Source organism: Lepisma saccharinum, chromosome 9 (genome assembly GCF_977018435.1).
Source record: "Lepisma saccharinum chromosome 9, izLepSacc3.1, whole genome shotgun sequence".
Lineage (NCBI taxonomy): Eukaryota > Metazoa > Arthropoda > Insecta > Zygentoma > Lepismatidae > Lepisma > Lepisma saccharinum.
Genome location: NC_139237.1, coordinates 75,729,310 through 75,753,578, shown reverse-complemented (window position 1 = coordinate 75,753,578; position 24,269 = coordinate 75,729,310). Strand labels below are relative to the sequence as shown.

General features: G+C 38.3%; 1 protein-coding gene and 1 non-coding gene across 2 annotated transcripts in view; one reads left to right on the top strand and one right to left on the bottom strand.

Moving 5' to 3' along the window:
• Nucleotides 1-24,269, top strand: part of LOC145992152 (TLC domain-containing protein 2-like) — a 106,730-nt gene that overhangs the window by 18,306 nt on the left and 64,155 nt on the right. The window lies entirely within an intron of this gene.
• TRNAP-UGG (transfer RNA proline (anticodon UGG)) lies at nt 20,625-20,696 on the bottom strand. The gene has a single exon. It is a non-coding gene; the product is annotated as a tRNA-Pro (tRNA).

The following is a 24,269-nucleotide window of genomic DNA, read 5'->3' as shown; positions in this document are numbered from 1 at the left end:
ATGGCGACCGGAGGTGGGGTTATCTTGGAAACTGTAAAACTTAGGAAAACTCTGTTTGCAGATTCATCAGGTACACCTATACGTGAGAAAAAGTATGAATAGAACCTATGTTCAGAAATCCAAAATGGCAACCGGAAGTGGGGTTATCTTGGAAACAGTAAGACTTAGAAAAAATCTGTTTAGGGATTCATCATATACACCTATACGTAAGAAAAAATATGAATAAAACCAATAGTGTCCGGAAGTCATGCAGGTTTGGACGTGACGACGCAGTTCAATAACATAGGTTAGACCAAGAAAAAAAACCTTGGTGATTTTATTTCGAGTAAAATGTTAGCAACACTGCAAGAAAATAAGGCTTATGTCTTACAAGAGCAAACTATTAAGTCGAGCCTCACCGAGCCTCACTTCGAGCCTCACTTTCGGTTGCAGCTCTGTCTTTATAGTTCTACTCTAAAGTAGGTCAAAGCACGTAGAGGCTCTCGTGTAGTTTAGCACGAAACAAAAATGAATAGGTTAAGTTATATCACGTAAGATCGTGGCATTCGTACCAAGTACGAGTGGGAAAAAAGGGAAAAATAGAAAATTTTACAAAAACATCGCTAAACGCTAAAACATCGACAAAAATTTGTCAAAATATGTCAAAAACTGATTTTCAATTGATAAAAAAAAGGCTACAAATGCATACCTACCAAGTACGAGTGGGAAGAAAATGAGATGTGGTGAAAATTGCACTGAAAAATCGTCAAACGCTAAAACATCGACAAAAAAATTGTCAAAATATGTCAAAAAGTGATATTCAATTGATAAAAAAAGACAATACCTACTAAGTACGACTTTGAAACAATCCAATTACACTACTTTGCAGAATAATCTCCCTCACCGACAACTTTCAGTTCCATGAACAATTTCCAAGAGAAATAAGTTTTAAAAAAAATATTTTGGGAGATCTATTTGACGTACCTATTAAAAAGAGCCACGATATCCTCATTTTAAATTATCCGATATCAGTTTCGAAACAGTGAATGATAATGATTAACTAAATACCTGGATAATTTGAAAAATATATATTCGGATAATAAATAAATACTTATCCAATATCAGCTATCTACGTACATATACCAACATTTTATTTGTAATATCAGTGTTCGAATCGAAGGGGGCATGGACCCCTTCTGGATTCTTTTCTAGGCTCTAGGGGCTCTACACTTCTAATATGCCTCGATTACCTAACCTGGAAAAAATCCTGTAAACTTCCATGTCTCTCTCTGTCACAATACAATTTGTCTCAGTTTCTCTATGTGTGTGTCTTGTTTCTTTATTTCTCTTCATCATGTTTCCCTGTTATTCCTAAAAATGGAGTTGATATATGTCTCACAATTTTTCGATTCCCCTCGCTCTCCCTCCTTCCTTTAAAAATATTGTATACGAGCTCCCATGTGCAAAGGGCACAGATAATACTACGACCCATGCACAGGGAGACCCATGCCAAACACCTGACAATGAAACACGATAGGGTGAGAAGCTGAAGGGGGAGTCTTGAATTCCCGGTTCCAGGCATGCGAGTATCCTTTATGGCGTCAGCGAATTCGACGCCATGACGCAACGTCGGCCACGAGAGGCGTAACGAACCGCATGGGAGCAGAGAGTGACCCAAACATCTGTAATTCCAGAGCGGACTATTGTCTCAGGTCCCCTTCCGCCGCCCCCTCCCCCGGGACTTCCGGTTTGCCCACATGCATCACGCCAGATTGACTCGGGTGAGAACCGCTAACCTTGCTTCCGAAAGACAGATGCAACAGGCGTTGTTTGCTTTCGCTACATGTACCGAACAGTCCTGCGATTGTCTCAACCAGGTTTAAGCGTAAAATTGCAACAGCCTCTCCTACGTTCTGTAGGTTTTGTGGATTGTGATGTGCAACTTTATTAGAAAAGTGTAGCCACACCCGTCCCTACACACATTTACCTATAATTACTACGAGGGTCACTATTTATATTTTGAGCCTTGGCAACACTGATTGAAGTTAGGCGCGATTTGACGTTTGCACGGAATCGTCTGGCATTATTGACCATAACGTACTTCAAATGTTTTGTCAATAGCTTCATTTGTGTTGTTTATGTTGCCTTGGAGATTGCGCGACAACAATAAAATGGAATTAAGTCGTGAACATTTTCGTGCGATGATTTTTTACGATTTTCGACGTGGATTATCAAGACAAGAGTGCATCGATCAACTTACTTCCACATTTGGCGATGAAGCCCCATCCTTTGCCACTGTGAAACGCTGGTATAACGAATTTAATCGTGGCCGCCATTCGCTCACCGACGAGATTCGCGAAGGTCGTCCAAAATCAGTTGTTGTTCAAGAAAACATTGATGCTGTGCAAAACCTAATACTGCAAGATCGTCATGTGACATACTGTGAGATTGAGGCAACCATAGGCATTAGTTCCACCAGCATATATAAAATATTACATGATCATTTAGCTGTGAGAAAGGTATGTTCTCGTTGGATCCCACACAATTTGACAAAAACTCAAAAAGACGCTCGCGTCAATTGGTGCAAACAAATGCTCAATAAATACAATCGTGGTGCTTCAAAAGACGTATATAAGATTGTAACAGGTGACGAATCATGGATATATGCATATGAGCCGGAACGTAAACAGCAGTCGACTGTATGGGTGTTTCGAGATGAACCCAATCCAACAAAAGTTGTTCGCGCTCGAAGCACATCGAAACAAATGGTCGCCTGTTGTTGTTTTTTTCGGGAAAACTGGTCATGTGGCAACTGTGCCTTTAGAGGAACGTAGAACGGTCAACTCTGAATGGTACACAACAATTTGTTTGCCAGAGGTCTTCGGTCAAATACGGAAAACAAACAAACGCCGTCGGATCATTCTTCATCAAGACAATGCCAGCTGTCACACATCTCGTCTAACAACCGACTTTATGAACAGTCAAAAAATCGAATTGATGGGTTATCCGCCATACAGTCCTGATTTGGCACCCAATGACTTCTTCTTGTTCCCGAATGTCAAGAATAAATTGCGTGGACAACGATTTTCGTCGGTGGAAGACGTCGTTGATGCGTTCAAAAACCATATTATGGAGGTGTCTCAAGAAGATTGGAAAAACTGCTTTGACAAATGGGTCGAACGAATGCAAAAGTGTATTGACCATAAAGGAGAATACTTCGAAAAACAATAAAGCAGTTTTCAATGCCAAATTCCTGTTTTTCATTGTTAGGTTCAAAATATAAATAGTGACCCTCGCACCAGATCCAAATTCAATTTACATGTATCAAATATGCAGCAATCACTGTTCACAATTAGCGTGTTTTTTTTTTTTTTTGTCTCGAATTTCTATCCTTATACTGACTTCAACTCAATGGTGCCGAGGCCTTCCCGATGGCATAGTGGTAACGTCGTAACCTTGTAATCAAGGGCCCCCGGGTTCAATACCTGATGGGTGGGGGCAATGGCGTAGCGCAGTTCTCTGCAAGAAAAACATTGGGGGCTCCCTTAATGTAAAAAGATTATCAAGATGATGCCAGAGTGGGACGGACGCAAAATAGTTAGTGTAGCTATAAAGGTATGAGATGAGAGAATTCCCCTATCGATTATATCTGTGAGCAAGTAACTTAATTCTGCAGTTCGGAGACCCATATGTCAAGTTGCCCAGCCCCCTCTTGCTGAGACAATATTATCGTAGACGTCGTAATATGATATATTAGTGGGAACCAGATTTCTGTTTCGTAAATCCATTTTTTTAAAAATAAGCGGCACTATCTGTTGAATTTCTGGGATTATATAAAATTTCAGGAGCACAGAGAGAGAACATTGCGGGGCCCCACCGCATTGCGGGAGCGGCCGCTACGCCACTGGTGGGGGGACATAGTAGTTCGGATTTCACTTTAAACTCTTTAAACTGTAGATCCACTGCATAAAGTGGACTTTAAAAAAATCAAGTAATCAACTATACCTAGAAATATGCTTTCCTCTTCACATAACACTTTAAAATTACATTTGACCTTTCTGATCAAAACATTCACTCGGTATAAATAACAATGTTTTCCCCGTCTCTATTTACACGTTCAAAGCATTTTCAGGGTTACTGTTGTTAAAATATTAAAAATAAAAATCTCTGTCGTATATTTGACAAAAAAAAACTTTTTCTGTGTATTCGCATCGTAAAAAATATCGATAATGATGTTTGACAGCGAAAACAACAACAGGATAAGATATTCTATTCGATTATTCTTTCTTGAATATCGTTAAGTATCCATTTGCACTCATCATAATCATGATTAAATTAAACGAGATTGGTCAAAAAAATATGGAGAAAATTGCGCTTTGTTGAATTAACTCGAAACATCATTCCATGTTCTTGCCTTAAAAAGTTTCAATGAAGATTTTCCATGTTTGTAAGGATCAGAATGTGACGACTGAGGTGCAAATTTAAAATGACAGTTGCATTTTGTGACCGTTATTTTTGAACACTGCAAGGGCAACAATCACATTCAACGCAAAGTGTTGCTACACATCTACTCTACGACATCTTGTCCTTCCGCGCACAAGCACCTTCTTACTGTCTCCACACTGAAGTTGCAAAGTACGGCAGTCATGTGACTGAGACTCCACGTGGAGTAGACGAGCAGAATGACAGCTGCGCCAATTGGCTGAAGGTTGAGTGTGATTGGACGAAAACAACTTGCCCGCTATTTATACCCACCCACGTTTGTGGCGGCGGATTTCTTTAGTCTTTCACGTTAACAAAAGGCCGAGACGGAGCGTGATAAAAACAGAGGAGTTGTCAATATTACAGATATGGACAAGGAAAAGAAAGAAACGAAAATAAAAAGCAAAACAGTTGGAAGACACTGCGATACAGAAAGGTAGAAGGGAAGAGAGAAGGAAGAAATAAATAGTGAAAGACAAAGAGAGAGAGAGAGAGAGAGAGAGAGAGAGAGAGAAGACAGAAATAAATCGAATGGTAGAGAAAGGAGAAATAATAGAAGGCAAAGAAAAGAGCGAAAGAAAATAGAGAAGGCAGATATGAAAAGAGTGAAAGATAGAGGATCAAAGAAGAAATAAATACAGTGAAAGAGAGGTCTAAAGAAGAAAATAAAGTAGGCAGAAATAAATAGAGAGAAAAAAAGAGTGAGATTAAGGACAATAAAGAGAGAGACAGATGTAGTACGCACAAAGGCAGACAAACTGAGGAAAAGGGACAGGCGACAGAGTAGGAGAGAGAAAAAGGTATATGGAAAGAGGGACAGAGATATCTGAACGTGCTCTCTGCAGGCGAAACGTGAGTGAACGAAATCTCGTTTCAGTACAAAGTCCACGTAAATCCCCAGCACAATGGCTCAATTCACTTCGGGATTTCGTAGCCTTGGTATTTATCACAGTATAATCTCCACTTCCTTATTTTCTTCCTTCTCTTCTGTTTCTTCGGTCCAGGGAGTCCGAAACGTTTCAACAACCGTTCAAAGGTTAAAACGATTACTCTCAGATCTTGCACAAAGGATAATAAGGAATCGAATGTTATTGGCAGTTTGTACACACTACATCAAGTCAAGCCAGTAAAAAGGCCTGATAGGCATCATCGACTAATTAGTCATTTTAAAATTAACTACTCGATCGGCGAATTAGTCTACTAGTTTTCAGGTGCTAGTCGAATCAAACCAATCTCTAATTTAGTTTGGAGGAAATAAAGTGAGTCGAATGACAGTTTCGTTTCGGTTGTTCAGTCCATAAAAAATGTATAATTACTTATGTTTATACTTGCTTCATTTTACGTAGTTGTTAGGCTAATCTAGACGATGAAAATGAATGATGATGAATCACAAGCAATCACCAATACCCTCGAAACCTTTGGTGACAAGACTACAGTTCATATAATAAAGCATTACTCTAATTTCAACTTGATTTATTGCCAAATTTGGTATCTGCTCTGAAAATGTTGCTTTTTTCTTGCTGTAAACAACGGTCTATTATTCTACTTCACTTTTCTGCCACTTTGGGCTAATCGCGAAGATGAGGGTGATTGACGATATGATTAAATTGTTGAAGGGACACTCACAAAGGATACCCCTGCCTAGGATAGTATTCGATCCCGGAACCCCTGGCGTCGTAGCTCGCAGTGCTGATACAGACTGTCACATATATCGGTACATACGTTTGTGTGTGTGTGTGTGTATTGCAATTTTTCGTAGTTGATATAAGTAGACACGTCACAAAAACAATTCTCATTATTTTATAAATATAAAAAACATTTCTTTAAGTCCACTTTGTGTACAGATAGGCTAATTGAGACTGGACCTAAAGTTTAAAGTGGAATGCGCCTCCATCTGGTATCTAACCTCTTGATTACGAGGCGAATGCATTAGCACTACGCAATCGTGAGGCCTCTCATCATTATCAAAGAATGACATTTCTTTTTAAAAGATTAGCATGGAAGAAATTAACCACTTTGAGAATCGATATTTTGTATTTAATGTCTCTTTCTTTCTATATAGGGTATTATCAGGCAACATTTAATGGAAATATAGTTCTAAAAAATGCAAATAAAGGAAGAGAATACACATTATCTGAGGTAAACACTCCACATTCCCATAGCGCTACCCTGTCTAGAGGGTGGCTGGTCACTCCGTATTTAACATAATTGTCAACATAGTGAGTGTGAAAAGAAATTTAGTGTTATGCAAATAGACATATGTATACATATATACTGGGTGGTCCAAAAGTTCCGGAACGGTCACATATCGTGAGAAATGCACATCGAATCGGAAAACGAAAAAATACATGAAAGAAAGCTATTCAATGATATCACACTTGATTCCCCCCACCCCCGCCCCCTGGGGGTGGGGCGGGGGATAACTGAAATTTAAATGGAAACCCCCATTTTGTATTGTAGAATCGGAAAGAGAACTTCATTCCGAGTCAAACGAGCTATCAACGATCCTCCTAGCTCAATTAGGAACGAAAAAAAATCGGAAAAAAACAAAAAAAAACACCACCTTGAAAATTTCATAAAACTCTATTGAAAGGTCTTGACGTGCAGATTCCGAATCTGCAATCGCTTTCATTCTAGCTGAATTAGGGGCAGAGCGTCCCTTTGAATTTTTTGGGGGTTTTATCACTTTTTTCTATCTTTCCTTCTTTCGAAAATTTAAAATCACCATATCTCCGTTCCTAATTGAGCTCGGAGGATGGTTGATAGCTCGTTGGACTCGGAATGAAGTCCTCTTTCCGATTCTACAATACAAGAGGGGGGTTTCCATTTAAAATTTCACAGTTGCCACCTCCCTACCTTCAGGAGGCGGGGTTGGGGAATCAAGTGTGATATCATTGCATAGCTCTCTCTCTCTCACTTATTAAACCCATATTTTTTTCTTTTTCCGATTCGATGTGTATTTCTCACGATATGTGAGCATTCCGGGACCTTTGGACCACTCGGTATATAGTTACGTATATGAAATGATGAGTGGGTGTTTTGTAGCTCCCGCTAACCCTATTTCAAAGGGAGCGCTCGCCACTGCACATCGCGCTACGACGTCAGGGATACCGGGTTCGAATCCCGGCCTGGGCATGGGAGTTCTTTGTGAGTTCGCCTTCGATGTCATCAAGTCATCATGTTGTCACTCATCCTTATCTTCGCGATTAGCCAAAAGTAGCAGAAAAGCGAAGTAAAATAAACCAAATAAATCAATCTTTTAACAAATTATCGAGACACACAAGTTATTAGTTCCCCTCACCAAGTGCAAATAAAAATTTCAGTTTAAGAAGGCTAGGGAGCTAGTTAGTTAGTTTAGGCAAAAAGCCTTTGCTAATAGTGGAACCGTTGTTTGATTTGAGCGTTGATAATTTTAGTCTGTTTGATCCTCAACATGGTTGTTCACAAAATGAATATCATTGTTGTGTTATTTCTGCCCATCCCATGGAAAGAAAGAGCGTATAGCTTCTGGGCGGGAAGTGAACATGGCATTTGTCATTTGTCTCTAATCCTTTGAAAGCAAGGAGGTAGGTGGCACTCCCTGTATTGTTCGAGAGTCGCTCTTGTTCACGCAGTCATAGGTAACCCAGACCTTCATGACCTCTGGTGAGTGGGCGTTGCGAGAGACAGTGCAAGTACAAAAACTTTTCCTTTCTTCGTTCCGTAAGCGCTTGTTACAGCTCGTGAGTTCAACGAAACGATTTCCTTCACTTACAAAAAGAGCAGGACGTTATTTAGTGACAGGTTGGGATGGTTCGGGAAAATCGAGCCTGAGAACTAGACACAAACTACACTCTGTCCCAGGAATGTTTGGAGCAAACGAATAGAAAGAAGTCGCAGGACTCAAAAGGGCTCGACCAATAAACACGTGAAGGAGGAAGTGAGTGCATGGAGGGGGAAACGCGGTTGAGGCTACCAGACGTTTGCAGCAGCGAGCACTGCTTTTCTTCGCCCACTCGCTTTCTTTCCTTCTCTCCCGTTATGTTCCATAAATTCCAGTGACAGAGTATAGTAAATTGGAAGGGAAAATTATCGTCATCAAAACTATTTAATCAGAAATGTCAATGGATACTAATATTGTCGCCTTCTAATTAAGGGATCCCGGGTTCAATCTCTGATCTCCCGTTTCTGTCATAATTAATATCCACACAATTACTGATTCTTCATTTTTTAAGCAAATTGTCACTTCCTAATTTTCACTAGAGACAAAAGAAAGATCTTTAAGAAGAAATATAATTATTGAATTGCAGATATTTAGGAAAATATTTGGGCCTAAAAGGGATGAGGAGACAGGTGAGTGGAGAAGGTTACATAATTTAGAACTACATAATTTGTATTCATGTCCAGATATTATTAGAATGAATAAACCAAGAAGACTTAGGTGGGCAGGCCATGTTGGCACGAATGGGAGAGAAGAGAAGAGTTTACACGATTCTTGTTGGGAAACCTGATGGTAAGAGACCAGTAAGAAGACCAAGGCGAAGATGGAGGGATAATGTTGTGATGGACCTAAAGGAAATTGGATGGAAAGAGTATATAGATAGGGACAGATGGAAGGCCTGTGTTGCTGCAGCCATGAACCATCGGGTTCAAAAAGGCTAGAGAGTTAGTTAGATAGATATTTATGAAATTACTTTAAGTGGTCCCTGACTCCACCACCTGAATTCAACAGGTCTGAACAAATTCGGAGGTCTTCGTGTCTCAAAGAAAATCAAGTCCCGTATAATCCTAATTATAAACAGGATGAAAATAAATAGACGGTTAATTTTTATATGTCGTCTAGTACACTTTGGAAAAGCTATAGAGAAAAGTAGGAAAGTGAAAACGTCAAGAAGAACAAAATTTTAAAATTAGCATAATAACAAAGTCACCTGTAAACAAGGGGTCCCGGGTTCGATACCAGGTGGAAACATATAATAGACTCGGATCCCACTTTAAACTGCTGAACCAGTCCCAATTAAAGCGGACCTAAAACATACTCCAATTTCTTTATTATATATCCACCCTCTATCTCTCTCCTTTCCTCCCTCTTTCTCCCTTCTCTATCACCCAGAGAACACGGGGGATTCTACCCTCAGTGAAGAACATTCGCAAATTATCATCCCAGCTAGGACAATTTGCATAAGCATCTCCATACCCACTGCACTGTTTCCATCTGTCTATCTCCAAACTTGACAAACATCTCCCCCTGCCATGAATCTTCACTTCGAACACTGGGATGATCCTTCATGACTTCACAAATATATTCCACTTCAGAGCAAAACTTTTCCATTTTAACCCCTCCCCCAGACAATTATCCTGAGGAGTCCATGCTCCTGAAGACCACACCCTTTACGGCCGACTCTGTCTACAACTGTCAACGTTATCTTGCGGCATGTCGTGGAAATGTTGGCGCTGTTTTGCTTCAAATTTTGTCACATTCCGCCCGTAGAAAGACCTTGTATTGCATGTTTATGGTGCATTGTTAAAATGGAATTCTCTCGCCGATTTCAAAGAACCGAAAGCGGCACGTAAAAGCATGCATCTGTGAGATTTGTCACTGAAGTGTACAAGGATTACAAAAATTTGCTGATCCGAGCTTACGACGGACAACAATGCTTTCCATGACAATGAGATAAGACCTTGTAAGTTGTGAGAAAAAAATCGCGAATGGAAAAATAATGAGAACACCATTGCACGCGACGTTGGTTATTCCCTTGTGTCCCTCTCTTCCGTTCCCTTTTAGCCTGTTCTGTATTCTTTTGTACGGATCAAACTGCGATTTGATTTTTATCTTGCTTTTGCCATTTCCCACCGCAGGTTATCTAGAATATCAAGAGCAAAAGGTTGTGGGGTGTCCAGGAATGAACTGTGAATGAACACTACTGTCTGCTTCACAATTATTGAGCCCTCGGTTTACGTGATTGTAAATTTGTACTCCGACCATGCGCGTCACCAGATAAAACTTGACTAGTACAAATAATAATAAAACAATAATTACTATCTTTCATATGATTATTTGTTATAAAATATATCTATCTATATATATATACATTGTTCTTATAATTATATTATATCCTTTGAGAAGAATTTTCTACTTGATCCATCAGATGAGTGAATATCCAGCGCAACTCTTTTTTAAAATTATTTTTCTCACGTTTCATACAGTTAGTGTACTAAAATGCGTAGTTACTCGATTTTCTAATTAATTTTATACTGTGTGACCTCTCACATAAGATTATTTTTTGGAACTTTGAAAACTGTGAAACCATTTTATTCTTTGATTTAAATGGTAGAGTATGAAAATAAACTGGTTCCTGTGTTTTCTACTCAACATTTTTCGATTAACTAGTATTTACTTCGATATTCTGTTCTAATACTAATTGAATGATGGATGCCAACTTTCAAGGGGAATCGACAGACCCCTTCCCAACGCTTCAAAGTTAGACTGACAATTTAGAAAAAAACTATTTCTCTACAATTCATGCTGAAGAAAATGCATATTGTATTTCATTTGGAAGAGCAATTTCACTTTTGTATGTATAGCTCTCAATGCGCCCGTTATTTTAAAAATGAATAAAAAGTAAAACAGATAAATTATAATAAAGCAAATATTCCAGAATTACTTAATATACTGTCATCATGTATTATATTTATTGACATATATTAAATGCGTTGTTACTTCAGGTTATTGGGGTGGGAACATGTTGCACAACACACTAAATTAAATACTAAGTAAACATATTTTTTTCATATTATTGGGGGAAGCTTCCCGTCAACTACGCCCGTGAGTATGTATGCACAGATGAACGTTTATCTGTGTAATAATTGCATAAAATTACAGATTCACTATCTTCCGCCCATGGGCGTGCGGAAGGGGGGGCACGACCCCCGGAAAAGTAATATCCACCTAAAAAGTATATAATTCACACAAAATTTCATTTCAGTCAGAGTAATTTATGTGAATTATTATAAGTGCGTTGAAGGAACATGATAATTTCAGACTGACACAGTGTTTTTTGAGAGGGCATGACTATTATGGGGGAAAATATGTCTCCTTTGCCCCCCCCCTGGAAAGAAATTACTTTGCTTGCCCCTCCCTAGAAAAAATCCTGCGCACGTCCATGCTTTCGCCCAATGAAACTATACGAAAGTCGGTGTATTTGTTGTATTGACAGGGTGCCGGGGAAATTATCCTGATATGGTAAGGTCCCAAACACTTGGAAACTACTGGTACATACAAGGGAAATATTATCTTACCTCTCTTTTGAAGATCACTGGCTATTTCCGTGCATATTCACATCCACACAATAACGAAGCTTTAAAAAATTAAACAGCAAATACAACTTTTTTCACTTTACATGAAGTATGTTTAAAGAATTGTGAGTATTCTTTAAATAAATAAATTTTACCGTTGTATCTTTCCCGCTACACTTTAGGATTTGTAGCAATAACCGATAGCAAGTTTATATATTCGCGTTTTTGGAACTTTTAATTATGTTAACACCACACAAACACTAACCGCTACACTATTTTGACACAATAGTCGAAAACTACAAAAAAGGGAAGAAAGACACGACACTATTTGCAGTTTCCTGTATGTAATCCAATATATTTGTTTCAAAAATCCCAGTAAACGTATACTGCACAAGAACACTCGCGAGAGCAGCGAGCTCCAACTTCACAACACGGCACGCTCGTCGTCACTGGCAGATGGTTTTCTCCCGCAATGTTGTTACGCTTAGTTCTGTGAAGCGCCGATAGGAGGCAGTTGCCGACGTTTGAAAAGCCGACAGCAGAAATTGTGTTTCAGTGCATTTGGTCCATTAAGTGTGCATTGTGTAAACGCTTTTTTATGACCTGATTGTGAGTACTTACGAAGTCATTAATTAGTGAATCTGTATGTATATTAAATCATGAGAAATTAATTATACAGACTATAGTTGTTTCATGTTTGTGTTTGAAACTACAAATGGACTGTTACCGAATTATCACCTCATCCTCTCTCTTACTTTCACTATCTCTCTCTCTCCTTCTTTGCTCTCCACTCATTCTCTCTTTTCTCTCCCCACATCCACATGCCCTCTCTTCTATTTTGTTACACCCTCTTTCCCAAAATTTCACGCCCTTTCTTTCTCTCTCCTTGTTTCTCGCTTTCCCTCTCTTTCTTGTTCTCTCTCACTTGGTTTGTCCAATCAACCATTTAATTAGTTCATAATTTATATCCATCGTCGCGATTGATCCACAAAATAACTGAATTCGTCAGAAAGAGTTATTCTAGGAAATTTAACACGGGCACACATTGTTTTTTGACTGATTGATTGAGTTGATGTTTTAAGTACACTTTATGCACAGTAAGGCTAATCGGGACTGAACCTACAGTTTAAAGTGGGATCCGAGTCACTATGTGCCTCCACCGGGTATCGAACCCGGGACCCCTTGATAGGCACACATTGTGTGTGTGTGTGTGTGTACTATTATATATATATATATGTATATATATATATCAGGAGCGTATATTCTAGGCTAGCTAGGCTATCTGCGAAGCCTGACGTCTAGATAATAAAATACAGGAGAAAAATAGATCAGAAATTGTAAATAAAATTATTCATATCAGTGAAATTATGATGGTGATTCCTGATTTCTTGTAGGTTGGCAACTTGATTCCAAGTGAGTTGGCAACCTGATTTCTTGTGAGTTGGCAATCTGATTTCTTGTGAGTTGGCAACCTGATTTCTTGTGAGTTGGCAACCTGATTTCTTGTGAGTTGGCAACCTGATTTCCTTGAGTTGGCAACCCCCGATTTCTTAGGAGTTGGTAAACTTATTTCTATTCATAGCCTAGGACCACGTGACATTGTGAGATAGCCCACATCTTGGACTCAGTATACGCCACTGATATACGTATATATATATATATATATATATATATATATATATATATATATATATATATATATATATATATTTGTGTGTGTGTGTGTGTGTGTGTGTGTGTGTGTGTGTGTGTGTGTGTGTGTGTTTTAGACCTGTGTATAGGGCCGGTAGCAACCTACCACCATGAGCTACGAGTGAGTAAAGTAATCCGTTCACGGATATCTTCTATAACGGCTGAGGGTTCGACGTGCTGACCCCATGTCACCCCATTACTGGTTGAAGATCTCGACACCTCTAGGTAGGATTGTGGAAGGGAGACTGGCAGTCGGGAGTTAAATAGGCCAAGGCCCTTACGGGCTGTAGAGCCACGGGTTATTATTATATATTATTATATATATTATTTGTGTGTGTGTGTGTGTGTTTGGCCTCTTTTCAATAGAAGTATTTATATTTGATAGAGAAATACGAGAACGTCTTCTATGAAATAATTCTATTTCGAGTGTAAAAAAAAGGCATAAAGAAGGTAAGTAAAGCACGAATCTGACAAATCTGCAAATTAAGTGGCATAAAAGACATCAGCCATTGAAATATTACTTGTAAAAATCCATAGCCCGCTACGAAGGAAGGATCGTAGCAGGCTATGGAAATTATGGTGTGGCTATTGTTAAATATAGTGCTAGTTTGTGTTTAAAACTGAACGTGAGCTTTTACAGAATTATCTCCTTCCCCCTCTCTTTCCCTGAGCGATAGAGAGGGTGTGTAAAATAGGTTCGAAAAAACCTAAAATAGGTTATAAAAATCCTAAAATACGTCCTAAAAAGCTAAAGTTAGGCTCGAAAAATCCTGAAGTAGGTTCAAAAAAACTTAAAATAGTTCAAAATTCCTGAAAAATGCTGATTAGGTATAGTCACCGGCAATGAAAATTGGACACCTATATCCTGAAATACGCACTATCTTGCATAACGTTGTGTGTGTTGCCTAACCCTACGGCGATGGAAGAACTTACCGTTGGAAATTTGCTATTATATTCCACTCTTCGCCTTGTAGTTAGGCAAAAATCCTTTTTTCATGTTATTCACAGTCAAACTCCGAATTTTGTCTGTGAGAATCATCTCATATGCTGAAAATAATCTTACAACAAAAACATAGTCAGTGGTGCAAACTTGAATGCTGAAATGTTAGTTTGCAAGGCGTGAATGCCACAAAACACCAAAGTGACGCGAAAGTGAGGAAGACCACAGATCAGACTACTTTGGATTGTACACTTCGCAACATCTTATTTGACCGCCCCGAAAGAATTCTAAGTCCCGAAATCGTAAACTTAGCAACATTGCACTTCAGCTCCAGGTGAGAGTAGCCAACTTTGAGTAGGTCCTTCCACTAGACGAAAAACGCTGCGGTGATAAGTTTTCAATTTAAAACTTTCCAAAGTTTCCATGAACTTAGAAACTATAAACCGCTATTATAATACACAATCAAACAGAAATAATAAATTGGAAAAAGAACCTTGAAGGATATTTACGATTCTGCTTGCTCGACTTGAAATTTGGGGGGTTTGAAACACTGAATAGATTTTTCTCCACCTGGAGGAAATTGCCATCAAGTTTGTGCAGAAAGAAGCAAATTTGTGAGGAGTTTATGCGACATTTTATTGACAATACCTTGCATAATATCGAACAGTTCTCAAAAACATATATTTTACACGACTTGTCGAGAAAATGTGCTTGAAACACAGGAAGGTGGGAGTCTTCATAAACGTCAACATATTTTTAAGGGTATTAAGTCGTGAAGTCAACGTAGAGCAGTTGGTTAGGCACTGCTATCCTTGTTTTTCATCAAGCGTGAAAGGTCGCGGGTTCAAATCCCACCCTCTCATCTTTCTTTTTTTCTTTTCTTTTTTTTTGTTTGCTGAACAGATACCGTTGATATTAGAATATTTAAGAAATAAATCCGATGCACACTTGAGGGACGTCCCTTCTGCGCATATTTCCCCTTAGAAGTTGGAGGTTTCCAGGATTTAAAGTTAAAACTTTTCTTTTTAGTTATTGTTCATATGTTGTGTTAACACACACATCATGATTAATTCACAAATCACATATATGTATTCAGGATGCAAAATGTAATGTTATTTAAGTTATGTATTGTTTGTTCTTCACTGACACCTAAAATATTGATTATTTGATTTCGATATACTAAAAAAAGACACACAGTTATGTTAAGTAGTGATGTAGTGCAGTACTGTAACGAAGGAGAGCGTTTAATGAGTTCAAATTGCTAAGATTGGTAATTTTATGTCCGTTCCTTCGTAATGACTGTTGTCAATCCCCTCACCACCATCTTACCATGCGTCTAAAACTAATAGTAAATCGCTTATTAACATAAATAAATTGTTATGCGACGAAGGCCGATGCGATAAGGAACTACTAATAAGTATTTATATAGTGAGTGACAAACAAAAAATTCAAAACCTCATAATGATCGTTAATTCCTCACTACTTTGTATCTAAAATGTTTGTCTTCTTTGAACAGAAAGTACGAGTATCAGATAGAACAAACTTTCCGCACTTACTTTGCAATATTCGAAACCACCATTACAGACTTAGCTCTATGTAACTTGATTCTGCGCATTCCACGTGGCACGTGACTTCCTCCTATCATCGAAATAACTTTCTCTTACTATTTCCTTTCCTCTCGTGAAATACAGAGACCAATGTTAACTTCTTAGCACGGTGGATAAACTTTACACCCAACGAAATACTTCTGAAAAAATTCCTGCCTAGGTGGAGAATCGAACCTACGACCTCCCTCGTAAGAATCAAGCACGCTACCTTTCCTCCAGGTAGGTCATGTTATGATTAACTACCAGTTTGAAGGAACTAATTCACACATAATGTCATATCTATAATTTCCTCATGGCAATTTTCATGAGGAAACGAATTCTGATAAAATCGAGAAACGCTGAAAGGGAAAAATGATGAACATGTCTATTGGCGTTTTGACATATTATGTAAATTGTGTAAAAATTCCGTGTTTTGAACAAGCAATCGGTTAGTTACGAAGTATTTTGTTGTTTGTTTAAAGTAGGAACAGGAAAGCGAAAAGGAGTAATTTGAACCAGACCCCGTTTGACAAGAAACTTCAGATTTTTTCCAAAGACTGTATGAAAAGAGAGAGGAACGTATGAAATATAAAATATGTGTGAAATTAAAACAATGGAAACTTTGAAAGATAATACTAACGAACTTCAAACTATGAAAAACATATTTTCGTGGTGGAAAACTCCAAGTCATTTTCGAAATATGAACTTGATGTTTTTCTTTATTATGAAGTGGAGATATGGGACGATACGATCCCTCAGCAAGAAAATTTTAAGTAAGCTACCTCCAACTTTTTCAATAGTCATAATTACTAATTAGGGTCCGGAAGTTGATAAAAAATCAACTTTTTTTCTGACCCTTAAAAACAATGCTAAACCTGATATCACGTCCGTTTCCCTTCAGTTAGAGCCGGAGAACACTTTCTATTTTACATTTTTTTTCATTTTTCGGCCTTTTTTGGCTTTTAGTTTATTTGTCAGTATTTTTAACAGTTTTTGTTGCATTTTTACTTATTTTTGAGGTTTATTTTTCTCCTCCCCTGTTGTTTCGTGCATTTTAAATGCATTTACTAGTAAAACTTACATATTTAGATTTCTTGACATGGTCCTTTTAGCAAATTCACCATGAATCGAAAATACGGTCAATGAAAAGCATAATATTATTCTTAACTGAAATGTTTGGCAATGGATTAAAATACTTTGTGTGAAGATCTACTTTGAGGTTCTATTTCTGGACACTATTATCGCTTTAATCTGTAGTTTTAAAGTAAAATTAGTCACAATATTAAATGCAATTACACTCTGGTATACGCGAAACAGAACTGTATTTTCGGATGCTGCCCGACTACAGTATCATAGAGGGCCAACTCTGAAAGGAGATAAATTGGTTGATTTGGTGTTTTAAGTCAACTTTATGCATAGTAAGACTAATCAGGACTGGACCTACAGTTTAAAGTGGGATCCGAACCGAGTGCATCAAATAACATGAACCGTGCGGTGTAGGGGGATCGTTTGCTTATGGAATGGAAGGTCATGGGTTGAAACCTACTTCTTTGCAAAATCTTTTTTGGTAAGTAAACGGCTTTGGACGAGGATGCTTATCTACGTTTCTTGGATATTTCCTTTGATATTTATGCGATTTATGTCCAGCATTTCCGGATGCAGAAAGTTGACATGGAAATTCTTAATATGTGTTAACTTATAACATCTGAATGAAAGGAAAAGTATTTCCTAAAATCCTGCCAATCACTGAAAGATTAAAAACATTAGTAGAAGCATTATTTGAGGCCTGCACTCGACGATTATGGAGTGTGGAGGGGCAGATGACCCAGCACTATGCTAAACATTATCTACCAAGGGAAAGAAACTGTCCTTGCCCTCCCCCCTCCCCCCAACTTGCCCCATCAGTTTTGAAACCCAATCGCCGCCACTGAGCATGCATCGCATAAATATTGACAGTAATATCATATAATATTATATTACGTTATTAGAACACTTCGTAATCGGTAAATAAAAAGGAAAAAATAATAAGGACAGCGTGGGATTTCAACCTACGATGTTTCCATCTTGACGAAAACAGTAAAAAAAACGAAAGTGCTGTCATCTAACCAACTACTCCAGGAGATTGCTAACAGAAAGCTCAGTAAAACACGTTAATCTCAGTTGAAGCAACATTGTGCCGGAGTTTCGAACCATTTTTCGCCAAGAACCAAGGAAAAGACACACTTTGAAGAATCGTTTGGTGTTGTGCAAGGTATCTTTACTAAACATTTCGCATAAAACCATCATAAATTTGCCTTCTTGCATTCAAATGTGACCTAAATTTTTTCCAGGTGGATGAGAACCTGTTCAGTGTTTCACAATGCACATACATTTTCCTATTTTCAAATTCAGAACGAAGAACCTTGAAATATTTTAAACATTCGTATTCCTACTTAACATTTTTTGTCTTCTCATATAATTTATTACTGCTTTAGGGTATCTTTTCTTTATGGAATGTGAAAGAATGAAAAAAATCACGAGCGTTTTCATTCAGGAAGAAGAAATGTTGCAAAGTTGGCTACTCTTAGTTGGCTCTGAAGCGCTATGCTGCCAAATTTACGAATTCCGGACTTTGAAATTTTTCAGGGCGGTCAAATAAGATGTTGCGAAGTGTACAGGTAACAGTGGAACCAAACATTTTGCTTTGTTAAAGCTTTGAAAAATCACCTTGGACTTGGAAGAAGGGAAATCGACAGAGAGTACGTTTCTCAATACGTTCGTCATTGAATGTTTTCGTGACCAAACAAAGCAAATGTCTCTGTGTGACATAAAAATCATGTAAAACCTTTTAAAATATATAAAAACCTAAAAATAGGCTTGATTTATGCGTATAAACTTAAAATAGGTTCTAACATGCAAAATAGTTTTTTTTAGGTACTATAAAACTTCATCAGTTGTTGCATTTTTTAACGAAACGCTGACATAACTTTTTTATTTCTTAAATACCTGTAAAGGAAAAAAAATAGGTTAAAAACCTAAAATCCGAGGTCTGGTTACAAACAAACATTTTCCCGGAGTTTGTGCATTATCAACTTTCCAAGTCCCATCGCCGCTGTCGTCTGGCTTTTCACAGCAGAATCTTTCAATTGTTGCTTTCACGTAGCTCCCCAATTTTCCTAATGATGCTGCTTAAACACTTGCAATTTGGAGATTTCACCTGGGATCAGACCGAGGATAGCTGGTGACAGGGGCGTAAATAACACCCCCGCAACCCCCGCCGTGCGGGGTGCGCATGGGGTTCGGGGACTCAGTAAGAATGATAAATTAAGAAAGATCGATAGTTAACAAAAAAAAAATCCTCTCGAAGTTAAAATGTATTTTCAACCAAACATATTTTATTTTTACAACTGCAAACAGAAAGTGTTAATCACTAGGAAAGTAGAAATTAAAATCCCAGATTAGAAGAAATCCTTCATTAGATGAATGGTTCAAGTCATTGATTACGTCGTCGAAGGTAGTCGACAGGCAAGAAAATTGTGCTTTTTTACCCTGCTTTAGATATTCTAGTAAATCAAGTAGCCAGTAGATTTCCGAGTTTGAAACAAATCAAAGAAAGCTTCACCTTTTCAAGCCCCACTGCCCTAACGGGGAAAAAACGACAAACAGTGGAATCCGCTACTAATTTCTCAGAAAAATATGAAGAAAATTCATCTTTCACTGTAGTTACAGAAATACTTTGTTTTCGGGATGTAGTACCAACTGAAATCAAAAGATAAAACAGTCGAACATCAGTAAAGTTCCAGAATTCCTCTTGATAGAAATCAATATTCTAGCTAGTAGCATTCCTGACGTATGCACTGCTTATATGCTGTATTTGGCCCTACCTGTGATGTCTTCATCAGCTGAGAGGTCGTTTTCCAAGCTAAAATTGATCAAAAATTACTTGAAAAGCACAATGACAAGAGTGAGAGGGAGTGGACTGGCGATGTTGAATATCGAATGGAATCGGGCTCGAAAACTGGACTTGACCAAACTAGAACAAGGATTTTGCTTCCATCAAAAAACGCAGAGGACTCGTAATTTTTGTAGTAACAGTGAATAATTATAGTATGTAATATTTTACAGTTTGTCTGTTGTCTTGGCCTTCCGTACTAGTTTTTACATTGATTCGAATTACATGAATGTATTTTCATATTTGTATATACCTAATATAAATGTTGGCGTGAAAGAAAGCTTTTTCAGAAAATAAGAGTAGGGGCGCACAGGTGAAAGTTGCGGGGGGGGGACGCAGAGCGTGTTAGTTACGCTACTGGCTGGTGACTTTTATTAAAAATCAAAAAGTACGCGTACGTTCTGTGAATTTCTACTTCCATTGCTACTCAGTTCCCACTCGAGTATAGCTCTTTTCAGTTCTTACGGCGGGCGGTCCTAGTTTTGCCGAGGGAAGTGGGGAGCGGGCATTACGCAACAGACCAACCAGACAACAGCAGTAGCGCCGAGAAACACGACGCGGCCGGAAAAAGCACTACGTGAAACTCGTTCTACTGGCCGCTACGTTTCTTACCGAGCTCGATTGGTCGCTTCCCCGCTCCCCACTTCCCCTGCCAGCTTCTAGAGCGCCCGCCGTAAGAATTGAAAACAGCTAGAGTCAGAGATTTTCATCACGAAAACAGCTCGGAAAAATTTTCAGAGGGCCTGTCTGGGATTTGAACCCGGGACCTCTCGCACCCAAAGCGAGAATCATACCCCTAGACCAACAGGCCGTCTTACGAAAGATTACGGGAGATCTCATACACATCTTTTACGATTACATTCATAATTAGGCAAAATTGTAAAGAATTGTTTGTGCTTGTTGTATTGTGGTTTGGTGTGGGCTTTTCCGGACAATCTGTCTGGGAGGGTGTAAGTTTGTATTTAGGGGGTCGTATAAGGATAAATGTAGAGCCAAAATTACTATAAATTGGCCCTTTGTGAAATAATTTAAGGGAAGCACGTTAGAGGTGATACATCACTATCTTTTGATTACGTCGCTCACCCCAAAGAGCGTATATAACGGTAGTAGACCATGTACCATTATAAATTATGATGAGAATAGCTTAAACACTCTTATTTGAACAAATATTTATATTTCGGAAGAAATCAAATCTAAACTTTAAATTTTCAAAAATAATTAAAATGAAGTACACTTCTGAAATTCAAGTGTTTTAGGATAGTCTAGATGGGCGATGTAATTTTAGTTGCAATTACTCACCATCGTACTTCTCAGAAAATTTGTAATGCAGTATTTAAGATGAAATCTTGTAATCTTTCAACATGATTTCGCTGATGCGATGACATATCTTCATCTGTGGAGAAACAAACGTAATTATAAGTTAGACACTTAATGTATAATGTTCTTAATACAAATTCAATTTGAGTTCGTTACTTTTGGAATATTATTACAGAAATAGTTTTCTAAGGTTTCGTAAAGAATACCATACTGTTGAAAAGACGAATATATTCAGGTTATAATATGATTCGACTGAATAGTGAAACTTGAGCACAAGTCTATCCATAAAAATATTTACACATAAGTACACCATCAATTATAAGTAGACATACTGCAACAATTTTACGTTACCAAGATATTCTTCCTGTGTAGCCACTTTGAGATGTGATTTACATTCTGATGGTAGTGAAATTGTCTTCTACTGCCTTATCAGAGGTTATATCTGGCACGATCTAATATGAGTTCAATTCTCATGTTGCTTTATTAGTAAGGGTCGTCGTGTTAATTAGATTATATCGACTCCTGATCATCTACCGATGATAAGTGCCAAGAACGCGTCTTACCGTGTTAAACGTATTTGAAAATAACACAAGAAATTTTTACATGATTATGACTTATTGAGGAGAGCGCACATGCATTGGGAGGCTGATAATAGGAAACAGAGAGGACGAGCGCTCTACAGAGAGAGAGAGAGAGAGAGATAGATATATTAAAAGAGAGAGAGGAGGGGAGATAATGAAAGACAGAGAGAGAGAATAAAATAGAGAAGGGAAGACATTGAGAGAGAGAGAGAGAGAGAAGTAGGGAGAGAAGGGGAGACAGTGCAAGAGAGAAAAGAGAGGGAGATATAGTAAAATAGAGAGAGAGGGGGAATGGAAATAGTGAAAGAGAAAAAGAGAAAGAGATATTACAATTGGTGAGAGGAGAGGGATAATGAAAGACAGAGAGAGACAGGGAAAGAGAGTGAAACAGCAAATGAAGGAATGATAACATTAGAGTAAAGAGAAAAAGAGGATGAAATAGAAATACGAAAATAAAGAGATTCGGAGATTGTGAGACAAACAAATAGATAGAAAAGGGGAAAGATGGATAGAGATAGTAAGAGAAACAGGGTTTACTTTTGCAACTTCTAGCAGCGTATTTATTACCTATCTGGATTTATTTAAATAAATAAATATAAAATAAGGCATGTCTGTTTCTTCTCTACTCCATTTCATTAACTCAATATTCATCTTTAAAGCCTGGTTTACATTGGTCGAGTAGACGGGAGAGTAGCTGGAGCGAGTAGAGCAAAGCGAGCTACTCTCCCCGTGTAAGCAACTGGGGAGAGCACTGGAACCACTCGCTGCAGTAGTCAGGACAGTCGAGTGGCTGTCCACGGAGGACAGAGACTCCACCGAGTAAACGCTATCCGGGGACAGTATAGAGTCTGTGTTGTGTTGTGTCTGTGAGTGTCCATGGAATTTGTGTCGATTATAGGAAGAAACAAAATAAACTACAGGCGTATGAAGTTGAAGAGATGAGACTTGATTGTATTTGACGTAGGGGAAATAATATTAAAAATAAGTTCAACGTTCAACCAAGAATGACCGAAAATAGAAAATCAAAGAAATTAGTTTTTTTTTTATTTTTACCAGACATGTCCTTGTGCATTATTGTATTCATTTCTCGTGAATAAAAAGTGTGTAAACCGTTTCAGAACTTTTTTTAAAAAAAATCGCCAACGACGTCGATGGTCCATTCTGTCAAAAGAGCACCAAACAGCTGCAGCGACTATCCCACTTTGCTGGAGGCGAGTAGAAAGTGTGTAAAGAGCTACTCGCCATAGAAGGGTCGAGTCGAGCAGACAGGCCAGTAACTCTCCCGCTCACTCGACCAATGTAAATCAGCCTTTGGTCCAGCGGCGTAGTGCCCACGTAAGGCTTGTAAGTCCACCTTACAAGTTGAAATTATTGAAGAAAACGTATTTTATTCCCGTATTTATCGCTTGAACACACACAGAAATATCAGACTTCAAGTAGAACTTTTAACGAAACAATTGAGGACTTGTTTTGATTCGAGTTGTTTCTCTGTAAGGCTTCTTGAGAGGACTTACGTGTAGGTGAATGGAAGAAATGATTTGGACTCTGCCATGGTGGGTGTGTTTGCTTACGTAGTATCTTCTCAACCAATGACAGTGCACCCCGATTCTGGGACAGATGTAAGGCGCATTACGAGTGGGTGCTAGCTGGCGGGAATTTCTGTCCTCAGGCAGGCGAAGCTTACGCTGGCATGGTTGCCGCTGCTTATGACTCATATGCTTGCCACGGTCGGAAGAGAAAAAAGAAATTCGACTCCCGTGTTGTTTCAACAATGGTTGACGGAAGGTGTAACAAAACGGGTGTCATTTTTAATGTGTAAACTAACTATTAAGTTCACAAACGAGATGGTTTAATGTTGGATATTACCTCCATTAGAAGCAGCGAAGTTAACGATAAAAGAGGAATGTCTGGCAATCCTAGATCCGGCAGCGCCCGCAAAGTTTGGCGCGTGCATCCCAGTTACCCGTAATGTTAAAACATGCGCGTAATACTTAACTTTATGATTTACAGATTTTTTTTTACCTTTTCCTTTCACTAAGTTGCTTGATATGCTTTTCAAAATTTGCGCAAATATCGTAACCATGATAATAATATTCTCGAATGCATTTGCTTGCATTTGCAAATTGTATTCTACGCATTTCCCACAAATGTCTTTTTTTAGTGAAAGAAAAAGAATAAAAATATGACATGACCTTTCCAGAAGAAGAGTTTGTGTCCTTAACTAAGCTGTATGCAAAATTTTTCAATTGCTACCAGTTGAAAGTTGAGCTACAGGTAATTTATTCTGAAGTTTATTCATGAGTACTTGCATACTACCCATTTGAATGAAACTGTTGAACAAGTGTACAAACTAACAGAATTGTTCCTCACTGTTCCTGCCTCTAGCTCGTCGGTGGAAAGGTCGTTTTCTGCACTGAAGAGGATTCATACATTTCAACGCAGCACAAGACTCAGGCAAGGAAATCTGACTTGGGACTGATATCCAT